Here is a 14,123-nt window from a genome sequence, read left to right on the forward strand (position 1 = left end):
GCAGGTGAATTCTGGACGCTTTGTTCATAGGCAGCTTACGCATTAACATCTGCATGGACTAACTCACCCACCCACCAACTCAAGTCTCTTTTTTTGTAACATGTGCTGTAATGTATTTTGAAACTTTGTGAGAAATGTGATATTTTTGTCTGTGCTTGGTCATTTAAAATAGAAAAAAGACAAAAGAATGTATATTTGAGTCCAGTGGACAGGAGAAAAATAAAGAAAATATAGAAACATAATTGACAGATGTTTATTCTATATGGAGATGTTTTATTTTCCATTTTTCATGGTGAAAATAAAGTATTTATTGTGACTAAGAGTGTGTTTGTGGTTTGGCCCATCATGGACTAGTATCAAACATAATCTATAAACACAAATAATCCAGCTAATGACCTGGTACGGATGGTCATACTGCTCTATGTAAAAAAAAAATAAAATAAAAAAATAAATTAAGTCATTACACATCCTGTCCTGATCTGCACCGGACTGACACCTAGTGGTGAAAGTCTGTTGCTGCAAGTCATTCACACCACTTGTTACAGATTACTGTTACTACATTATTTACTATAAAAGCATTCAGTCAGGCAGTCTGTGCAAGTGGCTTCTATGCCCACTAGAGGGCACTATAGCTGCAGTTCAAACAGGTTACAGCTCATACAGAGTGTACAGTAAGTTTTAGTGTCACCTGTTCAGATCCTTTTATATCAAATTGAAAGCAGGAGACATGCTGAAAGTACCTTAAATTGTTTTTTTATCTTTAGCAATTATTGATCCAAGAAAAAATATAGTCTTGCTCCACCATCATTGGTAATAAAAGAGTTCCTTTCACACCAACATCTTGCACTATGAGAAGAAGCTGCAGAAAAACATACAGAACCCTGTTGCTGTGATGCAACATAGCTAACCACTGAGCTCAAATATAAATGTGTGAGAGGAAAAATAAAGCATTGTAAGAAAGTTTAAAAAAATATCCCAGAATTGTCCTCAGTTCAGCATAAATACACCAGAATAAGATGCTGAGAGACATGAAATCCATTTGATGTATTTGCATTCACAACCACAAGGAGCCAGGAAAGCCTCGCTGATGGAGTTTGTTATTTCAGTGGTGTAGCTGTATCCTGAAAGGCCCTCTGTGCTCTGTCTCCTGTGTTTGCCATAGAAGGACATGATGGTGAGAAGTGCCGCAGGCTTTGAGAGGTTTGAAAGCGCTGAGGCCTGACACCATGTCAGGTTCAGATATGGAAACAGACAGAGGAGGAGGAGGAGGAGCTCCGTTTGTCACAGCTTCAACGCCTGCTGAACTGTAAAGGTATGACCTTTTCAAATGAAGACGCTGACATGATTACATCCCACTTATGATCAGGACTCAAAGCTTCCAGTGATGCCATGACCAGATTCCTCCAGAAGCCCTGCAGGCAGCCGACCTCAGTACCTGCTTCCTGATCTGAAAAGCAGCAGCTTAACAAAGGGGGTCGTGAGATAAAGCAGCCTGCAGCAGAAATGCTGCACATGTGAAAGTTCTTTCTGCTGAGCTCTCAGCTGTGACAAATTAACCTCACAGAGGGTTCAGTCTGAAAAAGCACTCAGAGAGGTGCTCGACCTCAGAAAGACACAACACTGTACCTCTAATAACTTGATGGTTATGTGACTGTGTGTATTCACATTTCCGTTTTAAATGCTGGATATGTGCCTGGCACAGATTACTTTGTCCAAATCCATGAGAAAATGTACACTGTAAAAACAAAAAACAAAAGAAATGTTTCTTTAGGGCTCACATGTGATGTCATTTTATGCAAAAAAAATGGCACTGTAACATCAAATAATCCCATAAATCTCAGTTTAAATCTGGTGGGTGTCATTATATAGCTGCATGTTTTCTCCCCTCACATCTTTTATCTAGGTTTCAATGCATTTTAAACTAAATCTAAGTTATTGAGGGTAAAAAATGGAGAGAAGACCTTACAGATAACTCAGTATTTCTATGCCACTGATGCAGTGAGTGACAGCTTCCACAACAAGTTTAGAGAACCTTCATCTCCTAAAACGCCACATCTCATTACTAAGTGGAGATGTCAACATACTGAACCAAAAAACACAACACAAAACACCACAGATTAACAAAAAGCTAAGCAAAAGACACTGCAGACAGCAGAAACACAACCTTCAGCTTCTGCTGAAGGGAGAAGCAGTGATTTAAATACTGAGAGGGTTAATTGGTGAAGTGGATGCAGGTGGGAGAGTTCAGGTGGTGAAACAGAGCAGGTGTGACTTATTAGGTCTGAAATGAAAGGAAAAATGGTGAAGGCAAAGACATTTGTATATATTTTAGTGGCATGTCCTTTGATACATTAAAACAAAGAGGTGATTTTAGTAGTTAATGTTGATGTTGTGACCCCCCTGGCACTCTTGGAAACAAGTTTTAAACACTAGAGTGACACTACAATGTAAACAGTTGGGGTAAAACCGTTATTTTAACTTCTTTCAACTTCATAAACATCGATCAGATTATGCTTGTGTCTACACATATTTACTCCTTTTGCTCTGTTTTTGGTCTCCTCTTACTGCTAGGGAACCTGTTTGGTCCTGAAACAGTTAAATGTTCTGATGAAAACAGTGCAACAAACCAGAAAATAACCTGTGACACTAAAGACACTAAAAACGGTGGGGATACGCTGCATAATTCAATGTGAGACCCACCTCACACCATTAAACAATGATTTAATACTATAAAAATAATAATTAGTGCAACATTAAATCCAACAGATGAGACTGTGTGGTCCTTTAAGAGAATTCAGGATGGTGTCAGCAGCATGTTAAGCCCAAAATGAGTCATCCTCTCCCAGAATCTGTGCTGTTCAGAGGTTAGTTGTGGTTGTGAATGAAATGCAAAATTATATATAAATTACATATTTACAGAAACCCTTTCAGTGACCCCGAACACATCTGTCATTCTGTGTAACCAAAACCAGATGGACAGAAATCATAAAGTGCAGCAAAGAAAAAGAAGAAAAAACTTTAACTTTTCTTCAGTACACTGACAAATTGTGTGTGTGTGTGTGTGTGTGTGTGTGTGTGCATCTTCTGACACCGTGCTCTGACTGTTGCCATCAACCTTGTTAATGGTAATCAGGAGGCAGGTTTAGCAGCTTGACATTGTAAATCCCTCATTGATCGCCTGGTATTAATCTGTGCAGCGATTCTGAAGGGCTTTAGCTACTGATGTTTATCCACGCTGGCTTTGAAGACCTTTACATCTGGGGTAAAGGTCAGGCAGCGGCATATTCACAACAACACGAAAGAAATGAGGAAAACCTGCCACCATGTGCTCACCGCTGTTCTCTTTTTTTTTTCAGTAAACAGGAGGTTTACTTGGTTTGGTTGCCAGGCACCACAGCACTGTACAAGCAAGACAGATTTGGCCTCTCTCTCCCTCCCTCTCTCTCTCTCTCTCTCCCTGTAATCTGTAATCTTAGCTCAGCTGCAGCTCAGCTGTAGGGAAATCGATGTCATCAACATTCATGAGGAGAGAAAAGGCAGGAAAACAGTGAAAAAACAAACGTTAAAGTATCTGTAGCAGCAGGTGGTACATGGCACAGCAATACAGGGCGAGGGAGAGTAAGAGGGGGGAATGCATGTCCACAGAAGCTGTGCTGACCTCTGGGACCTTCTGCTGGGGCCCGTTCTGTGTCGGAGGCCTTGGAGAGGATTTAGGGAGCACATGCATATTGCTCTCTCACTCCACTGCTCCCAGACAGGGTTGTAAATATACGAGCTGTTTGACGTCTGTTGCATGATTTATCTCATCAGGTTCTTGGCGAGATTTCATTTTGGAGAGAGAAGTTTTATTTTTTCCAGTGAAGTGACTCAATAGTTTTCATATAAAGAAAACAGGTGATGCAGTTGAAAACACAAGATGATTCAGTTCTCTGATCGGTGTATAGACTTACAGATATATAGACCTACAAGGCAGCAACTAGGTCACCAGAGTTAGATGGTGACAAACCTCAGCGCCATCAAAGGATGCCATCAAAGAGCCCATCCTCTTCCATTCAGATCCATTATTCTGCAGCTAAAAAGAGAAGCATTTAGCCCACATATTTATAGGACATGCACTGCAATGCAATCATTTGCATGGAAAAACCCATTTGTCGGCTTGTTTGTGGGAGAAAACGTGAGATGCACACGAGGCTTTAGAAGCGACCTGGGGCAGCCTTTTCACCCGTCCTCGCCTGCTGGAAGTGGGTCGCATGAACGAAATGCCTTCAGTTCAGTTCAGTCAGTACATGTGTCACAAAGCATGCTTGTCTCTGGCTAACAGGGTGAAAGAGGCTCAGCTGAATGGCCCCCTTTTTCACTCTGACACTCAATTAAGACCTAATTGGTTTGGGAGGGGGTGTTCCCACTACACACACATGTGGCAGGGGCAACACCCCAGGCCTCCGTGCACTTGTTCCATATTTTCTGACTCCCCCTGCTCTGGAAATATTCCTTTGATCTGCAGACAACTAGAGTAGTTTTGAAGCCAGAGGGCTGGAAGCCCATTTTCTCTTTGAACGTGGACAGCGGACAATTACTTGAGTATTTTTACAGTCCATTTGACACACAGATGAAGTAGCTGCTGAGAGCACATCACATGACACAACTGGTGTACAGATCCATATAATCCATATGACCATGAGTGTGAATCCATTTGTCTTTGCAGCATGTTTTAGTATCTGTGTATGTGTGTGTGAGAGAGAGAGAGACATTTCTTTGAGCTGTGTCAGCACTATGGTTGCATTTACTCTAATGCATTACTGGAAAGCACCATGTGTCTTCTGCTCCTTAGAGACCCACAACTGCAGCATCACCATGAACAATTTTCCTTATCATCTAAGCTCCATACAACACATCATGCAAGGTGAATGTGAAAATAACATCGAGATCCCATATTAATTTATTTTTTTAAAGAATCCCTTAAAGGTAGGGTAGGAGATTTCATTCTGATGCACTTTTTGTTAAATTAGTGTAACTTCTCTTTACAATCCGATAGCAACCGATTAGTTTGGCAGTTTTGCATTAAAACGAAGAATATGAATCATCTGTGGAAGCTATAAAACGCTAAAAACATCAGCCAATCCTCCGGGTGGACCCTGTGCGGAGTATTGGCTGGTTGTCACTCTCTTCCTGCTGTGCGCGCACCAGAGAGGTACGTGCATGATGGCCGAAGTCACAGACCGCAGCTCGTCTTCAGGTAATGCGCGTCCATGCGATTGGGAGGCGTGGCTTCAGGGTGAGCTCCGAAAGAAAGGGGCATGTGTTTACTTTTGAAATCTGGCTGACTGACTGAGTTTTCAAAATCTCCTACCTTTAAAGCACTGTGGCTTAAGACATTTAACATACCAAACAAGTCTAGAATAGAATAGAATACAATAGAATAGAAGTACTTTGTTCATCATTCATTTAAGCTGGTAAACTTCACTGGAATAGCAGCAATATATAGGCACCTAGCATAGTAAACATAGATCTGTAAAGGTAAAGAAATCCATTTCAACATTATTTAAAGATATTACAGGAAGGTTTTGTGTAGTCTGCTTGAATCGCTGGCTGCTTTTTTTAAAGTCACACCTAAAAACTATAGGTAGTCTTTTTGTGCAAATTTGGGGGAGACATGCATTCGTTTGAGGAATCAAGGAGTATTATCATTTCTTTCAGTGAAACATGCACACTGATTATGTTTTGCATATTTATTTAAAGTAAAAGAAGCATTTAACCCCGAGTGTAGCTTTTCCTGCTAGAGTATTCTCTCTGTATTCTTAAACAGATGTTTAATCTGACCATCTGAGTGGTCATATTGATTGATTGTATAAGAAGTGGAATAAGGATGAATCCCGGTTCCTCTTAGTCTTTGTTGCCAAGGATTACACAACAACGATCAATAATCCATTCAGTCTTCAATAGATCTACAATCGCATGTACAGCAGCTTTATTTCTCATGTTTTACCGTCTCCCTGTGACCGTAAGTGCCTGTTTGTTTTCTCTTTCTGACAGTTTGATGCAGGAACATCTGTCAGAAGTGAACACCAAATGGCCTCAATAAAACAACAACCTGCAGAATAAGCTGTGTCCGGGGGAATCCTGCTGAGAAATACACTCACACTCACACACACACAGTTAACACAAAACAGATGGCTTCAACTTCAACCATATTATGAGTTACTTTACCACAATATCTCTGTGTAGCCTCAGACTCAAACAATTCCCAAACTGCTCGGCTGACCTCGACCCACGTCAGATTACGTCACTTTGTGGGAACACCACGGCCTAATTTTGCCCCTTTGTTTGTTTGCCCCAGCATCCCATCGAGCCTGGAGACCTCTGCAGAAAAAAACACTCAACAGCAGCATGTGGCTTGAAGGATGGCCTCACACATTCCACTGTTTGGGAACGTCCTAACAAACCGCTAGAGTAATCAAGGCGTCATTAATGTGAGGAGGAGGATAAATAACATTCATCAAGTAAAGACAAGCACCAGAAAGAAATCAAAAAATGAATACTATTGTTTTTTCTATTGATCAATTTGCATCACTTAAACTGTGACTTGCGGTTATCATTGCCTTTATATATTATGGAATTATCATGTGTCATTTTGGACATTTATATGTTATTTTATGGCATTTTAAAGGACATTTTTAAGGTTTCCAACCCCAATCCTGAGGTCACACACATGAATTTTTGCCAATAAAGATTTGATATGGTTAGAAATCAAATCTATATTGGTTAGAAAGCACCTCATAGTTAAGGTTAGGGTTGAGGACGGGGGTAGGTGGTCCATCGTTGACACTACACAGTGGAAATAACACTGCAGAACCACCAAATAATGTGGCAATACAACACACCACATGACATGACCTTTGGTAAAGATTGTGGAAACAGCAGCTTCAAGCATGAGATAGTTTACATGCATGAACTTTGTGTTTCTCATCAAAATCCAAGCAGCAATTTCACTCCCCGGAAAATCCAACTAGTAAATCAAATTATCAGCAGATACACATCAATTCTAGAAGCAGGTTTGCCAAACTATGTGGGGATCAGTGGTGAAGTGTGATTTCTGTGCACTACTAAATGACTGCAGGCCTTTTTTTTAACCCCTATTTTGTATTCTGCTGCTTTATGCCTTATACGACAGAGCGAGGAAGAAGCTGGAATCCTGGATCGATTCACAAAATCCACATCAAATTGAATTTCTGCTTCAATAAAGTGCACCTCGGTTAGCTCATACTTTCTCTCTTCAGGCCAAACTTCTTCATCCTTAAACCCTGCAATGGAAACTGTAACAGCTTTTCTTTTCAAAGGCATCCAAAATTGTTACAATCTTCTTTGTTTTTTTCCGTTGTTTTAATGTATAATCATGTTTTATGAATCTTACTCATGAATGTCTTTCACAGATTCGTCCCTGAATACGTCGTGTTGGGTTTAAAGACGACACTTGAAGCTGAATGGGTCCTGATCTGTGGTTTCCTCTCTCTCACCACATTGAGACTGAGGAGGACAGCCTGTGGTGTTTTTCTCTCCAGTGTTGGAAGACTCCAAGTATTTTGAATGGTTGCTGTCATGACATTGAGGGGTACTTGAGGACATTAGCGGTGCTGTGTGGCTGGTTTCCAGGGCTCATTGTAACCATTATCCCCTAACCTGATTGGATGACTGACAAAAGTAAGAATAAGTTTTCACATAAACAAGGACTGAATGTCTAAACTGGAGTTAATATATATATGTCAGACAGTCAGACCTCAAACAACACAACACAAACCAATCCATGAATCCATCATTCATATGGTACCAGCACTAAAATACCTTTTATTAGCATTCTCTCCATTAGTGTGTCATTAAATCAGTGCTATACAGTACAATATTCAACTTCTATTAGTGGATCTGTTGCTCCAGTGTACAATAACACATGTAATGCTTTGTTGAATAACATCTACCAATTTCTGGTGACTCGGGCCTTGAAAACAGAACATGTGTGTGCATTTCTCCTCAATATGTGTTAAAGGGAACAATGACTTGTTCTGACGGTAGTTGATAATGGTGACCATGTGACTGGTCATGTGACTTGTGTGCTTTAAGATGATTTTTATCTAATCCCTGAACTCCTAGCTAGGAACAAAACTTAGGCCCTGTCCACACGAAGAGGAAGAGACGAAAACGACCATATCCACTAAAGTTTTGGCGTTTCGTCCACATGGAGCGTTTCAGAGGTGCGAAAATGACAACATCTGAAAACGGGTCCCAGGGTGGATACGTTTGAAAACATCGTTTCCATGTGTCCGTGTGGACGCCCAAAACACTACTTTTCTAAAATGATGACGACACAGCTCCACCTCCCCCTTAAAGGTAGGGTAGGAGATTTCATTCTGATGCACTTTTTGTTAAATTAGTGTAACTTCTCTTTACAATCCGATAGCAACCAATTAGTTCGTCAGGGATGGACATTTTTATTGATTACATTCTACTTGTACTAAGTTACTGCTGCATATTTTGTATGAAAGGAAAAAAAGACTATATTCACTTTCTATATTAATCATCTGTGGAAGCTATAAAACGCTAAAAACATCAGCCAATCCTGTGAGGCGCACCTGCGTGGAGTATTGGCTGGTTGTAACTCTCTTCCTGCTCTGCGCGCATCAGAGAGGTACGTGCCGAAGTCACAGACTGGTTGGGAGGCGTGGCTTCGGGGTGAGCTCCGAGAGAAAGGGGCATGTGTTTACTTTCAAAATCTGGCTGACTCTCACTGAGTTTTCAAAATCTCCTACCCTACCTTTAACCCCCATGTGCTCACTCTGACAACAACAAACTACGAAGCTTGTTTTTGCAAAACAACTTCCAACAACAAGTGGACAATAACTACAAAATTTTTAGATCCATGTTATTCTGTTTACATCGCACTAGTTTTGTATGTCTTCTTCTATGTTTTTAGAGTACTTCTGTGGTAGTGGTACAGTGCCACTCACAGGCCTGGCATATGTACTACAGCGTTTTCAGTGGTTTGTGTGGATTCATGTGGACGCACAGATTTACTGAAACAACGCCGTCTTTACGGAAAACATTTTGAAAACGACAAATGTCTCCATGTGGACAGGGCCTTAACCATGGTGAGCATGAAACTTAACACCAGGGAAAAACAAAACAGGTTGTGGTGTCAGGGGGTCTTGAACCACAGACTTTTAATTGAAAGAACCATCACCATACTCAATCTGCTTTTTTAATCTTTACTCAGACTTTTGTATTGGTCCCACATTGGGATGACATCAGGTAATAAGATCGTATGTACCATTTACATAAACGTAGCACAGTGTCATATGTTAGGTGATACTTCCATATTTTCTGTTAGCAAAAACACAACAGTGTGTGTTGTATCTGAATGTGAATGAGCACATTTTAAATCCCAATATTGCGAGAGTCCTGTTGGGTTGCAGTGCCTTACACTAGCACAATAATAGTATCAGTCTTGTCTAATTCTCAGCAGGACATTAATCTCGCCTCCCTCCTCCCTTCGTCTCACTGTGCATTTTTATCCTTCCCACATCATCTGTGTGCTCTCCAGCACTCGCCACCCACTGTGGAGGCAAACATGCTCAAGTGGAAATAAAAATACCCCGTCAGGGCTCTGAATAGTACACATAGGTTGAAGCAGAGAAATTTATGTAATCAGTCAAAAGTTGCTTCCCTGCAGTCTGCATAGGCATCAGTGCCTCTCACAGCTTCTTGTGGTTGCTGCTTGTAAAACCAAAGTCTTTGCTGACACAGGCGTCGACGCCAGCCGCAAACAGTTTGTCTGCTTCAATTAGCACTGCTGTGCATTACCAAACAAAACCACCGTCTCCTCGTCAGTGAAAGTCAATGCCTGACACCAGCGAGTGTTAAACGACAGGCAGGCTGACTTCTGAAGAGAAAAATGCCTCTGTGTTATATATATGGTAAAGCTAAAGGTAATGGTTCTGCACTGTGGTAACAACTTTGGCTGGGCTTTGTTCATTGATTGAGACAAGCTCCTCTTTCCACTCCCCACTAATCCACATCTGACAGCTGGGTGTCCTGCCTGTCACCCACCCACAGGGCATCTTCACACTTGTCCTCTCACCACCTCCTCACTGTGACACACACAAAACACACCACACCACCACAACCCGACCGGCTTATGTTCACATCACCAGAAAACACGTGTCCTCCTCCATCCTTATAATCCCTACTCGGTGTGTGTGAATTCACATTTCCGGCAGACAACAGGACTCGGAGGTCACTGTTAAGATTACACGCCACTGATACTGTCTGCTGAGCTTTAATAACCAGAGTGGTGGCAAACACTTTACAGTGTTCAGCTGTGCTGAAGGCTTTTGACTTGTGACCCCTTATGACGGTGTGATCATGTGAAGAGGCGTGATCCCTCATTGCAAGTGTGAATGCACAGTCCAGTGATAAATCTTAATGAGTTCAGGAGTTCGCTCACATCAGGATAATTTCTGCAAAATAATCAAGGATCAAGGAGCTCAATAAAGCCCAGTGACACCCAGTTTTGTCATATGCACAATACACAATAACATAATCTCTATTTTCACAACAAAGCACACAGCAGAGTTGCCTTCCTAGTTGTTTGGGGAAGCAGCCACTGAGTGCTTTGAGCACTAATGGATCTGCATTGATAAACCTTTGTGGGGAGGGCTGGCCATAATATTGATTATCGATGAACACAAAGCACTCACTTTGCATTAAGTGGTCAGGCGTGAACAAACAGCTGCTGATCAGGGAGGTGCTTGTTTCTTCTCATGGGAATGATATAGATTGTAATCACAAAATCAGTTTGATCTTCATGTTTCCAGTCTGAAAAGGCAACAAAGACACAAGTAAAACATTTAAAATATCTTTAATCATTGGATAAGCTTGTATAATTTACATACTGCATAATATAACTCCACGGTGACATACTGTTGTTATTTGTTAGAATCTTTTTTACTTCAGAAAGAAAATAAAAATCATAAAAAAATGCACTGTGCCATGAAAACAAAACAGAACACATTCCACTCACTCAAGCAAGATATTGATTCAGCTGATCCAGTGAACTGCAGTGGCTCTTTGTGGCTTTTATCTTTCAATCCTCGATGCTTTTGTTTTGTTTGAGTTAAGTTTTGGACCTGGTTCAGAGCTCAGTGTGCACGCAGCCTCTTGATTCCACTTTTACTTTGAGATGTGAACAAAACAAAACGTCAACACAAGAATAAATAAGATTCAATACAAGGAAAATCTGACAGGTACTTAGAGAGTCACATCAGTCCCAGGATGAGTTATGTGTGTGTGTGTTTAAGAGGAAGGAAGAAAACAGCGGGACTCTGGGGGTGGAAGCTTCCTTTTTAGCTGCATGCTGTGCGCTGTGCTCCCAGCTCACTGTTTATCCTCTCCTCTGCCTCCAGGGAGACACAACCAGTCTTTACTTTAGCTTCTCAGAACTGTCCAACCCTGCCAGCTAACCGCTCTTCACAACAATTCAGGTGGCTAATGGAGAGGGTGTCAGAGCTGTGATGCTGAACAGAGCAGCAGGACGAAAAAGGGGAAATAAAAAGTAAAAAAGACATGATTCACTTTGCTGTGGAATAAAACTGTAGAATTCCTGAAACACAATTTAATCAGGGGTAATGAACTACAGCAAACACTGAATGAGTGGCTTTTTATTTTGTGCCTCTAAAGCTTTAATCAGTCACTTTTTATTGACTTAGTTTTTTTTGCTCTGTGAATCAGATTTAATATAATAAAACAGAAAGATTAAAGGAAGTGTTGCAGGCTGATCATAATTTCTGAGTATTTATATCATGCGTCATATTAACTGTGCAGTCAAAGACATAATAAAATGATTCATTTAGTCTGTGTGAGTCTTTTAGTCTTTTATCTAAGTGCTAATGCACAAATGCAGCATGCCTTGTTGCTGCTCAGCAGATACAACAATGGAAGAGACCATCAATAGTGGGTTAAAGCTAACGTTAAACCACAGGATGATTGTTGGATGCAGCACTTTGAGCAGCCTGGTACCAGATGCCAGAGGACAGTTAAAGTGGTGATCAAGGAGATGCGGATGCACCACTAGAGGGTTTTTTATTTACTGATGTAACCTTTCACAGTAGGCTAGCTGGTTAGCATGCATCACAATACACAGATGTGTTTGACATCATGTCAGAGATGTTACTTCTTTACAATCTATTGATATTTTGAGTGAATATTTAAACGTTTTAAACATCACTACCATCATTTAATATTCACGAATATTTGAGAAAAATAAAAGATTGTCTACTCTGTTTCTATTGAGCTTTCATCTCATGTCATCCTGCCAGCCTTTATTCAGAGCTGCTTCTAGCGCTGCAGTAAACAGTGTTTTATGCATCCACTTGAGCTGAAGCCTGCTCGGCCTCGTTGTCATGGCAACCATGTCCGTGTGTACATCCGCCTGCCTATGTAATCACGCTGTTTGTCTCATGCCCAGAATAGCTGGAGGGTGCAGGCACCTGAAGCCAAAGACAATACAAACACATCAATGCACCGGACAACAAATAAATCCAGGACAGAACAGCTCTGCCCGGTTTACCCCCAGACCTTCTAAATATTCCTTCTAAGTGAGACATTTCTATCAGTGGTCCAACACATAGTAACACTTCCATTTTTTGCTCATGCACACAGCTATTATCATCCCTCTTTTACAAACAATGAGACCACAATCAGCTCCTCCTGGCACCTCGACTGTCAACACATTTCTGCCAAAGAGTGGCTCATATTCCAGTAAAAACACATTAAACCATCATGTGCTACAGTACATCTTTAGAAAGACACACTATAGCTTGATGTAATGTGTTTTACAGGTTTGTTTCCCCGCACTAAAATGTAGGGTTGTTTTTTTTCCATATGCCTCAGCTAAACTGGAAAGAAAACCACAAACCAGCAGGGCAGACATGTTTTTTTAAGGCTGCAAGTATCACTTTAGAGCCAACACATATGTTGAAAAAGGAAGGAGGTTTCAAATGATTTCATGTCTATACTGTGGTTTGAAGACGTACTATAGCTGAAGATGCTATTCTGAGATGGAGTGATGCTCTGTTTGTATTCAGAGAGAGAAAAGTTTAAGCTCGCTGACTTTTCCTCTCTGGTTTCCAGCACTGGCCCACAGTCACTGTTCCTGTGGTGCCGGCTTTATGGTGCTGTCTCCAGCAGGAGAGGGCATTGTGCGCACATGATGTGTATGTTGGCATGGACTGAAGTTTTCCATCAAGCCACTGTGGTGGTGGAAAGTAGGATTAAAAAAAGACAGAAGGAGACGAGAGGAAACACTTCCACGATGTTGAGTTTAACATCTTACACTGTAGCTGCATAAAGAGAAATGACTTGTAGAATAAGTGGAATTAAAAAGGCCTATTGTAATGGTGGCATGCAGTGCTTGGCTGCCTAACCTTTACCTACAGTAAAAGACAAAGATGATGCGACATAGCTGTATTAATATATTAAATAACACATATGAATATTGTGAGGCTGCTGGGTTGCATGTTGTATAATGTTCATGTGCATGTCCAGTAGTGTCCGAGAGCGGGCTTATAAATAAATACCAGAGTTGTATATTTAGCAAATTAATAAATTAATTAGCTGTGCATTGGAAGACAATAGTTAGCCAGTGAATTTTTTTTATCTGAAAATTATTTGTAAGTAATTTATTTGAAAGAATGAGAAGAATGTTTGAAAGATATGAGACTTATAAAAAAGTCAAAAGAAAAGTGTCAAAAAAAGTCAGAATCCATGCTAAAGCTGCTTTTTGTATTAATAAACTCATGAGATCCCATGTGACACAGATACAGGAAGTAACCATCATGTTTTTTGAACAGGTAGTTACAAGTTACCATCACAGCTAACACATCCTCACTGTAATATTATGGTCAGTCGGTGTAAGATAACATCTGGCAATGTTGGTTACTTTGCCCTCCATCATCTGCAGCTAGCGACCCTTGCATTACTCTACATACCCGTGTAGTGTCATGCAGAAAGAAGCTTGGTATTTAAGTAAAAGTTCAACTAACCAGCAAAATATATACTGAACTAAAAGGCAAAGTGAT

Source organism: Parambassis ranga, chromosome 4 (assembly GCF_900634625.1).
Source record: "Parambassis ranga chromosome 4, fParRan2.1, whole genome shotgun sequence".
NCBI lineage: Eukaryota > Metazoa > Chordata > Actinopteri > Ambassidae > Parambassis > Parambassis ranga.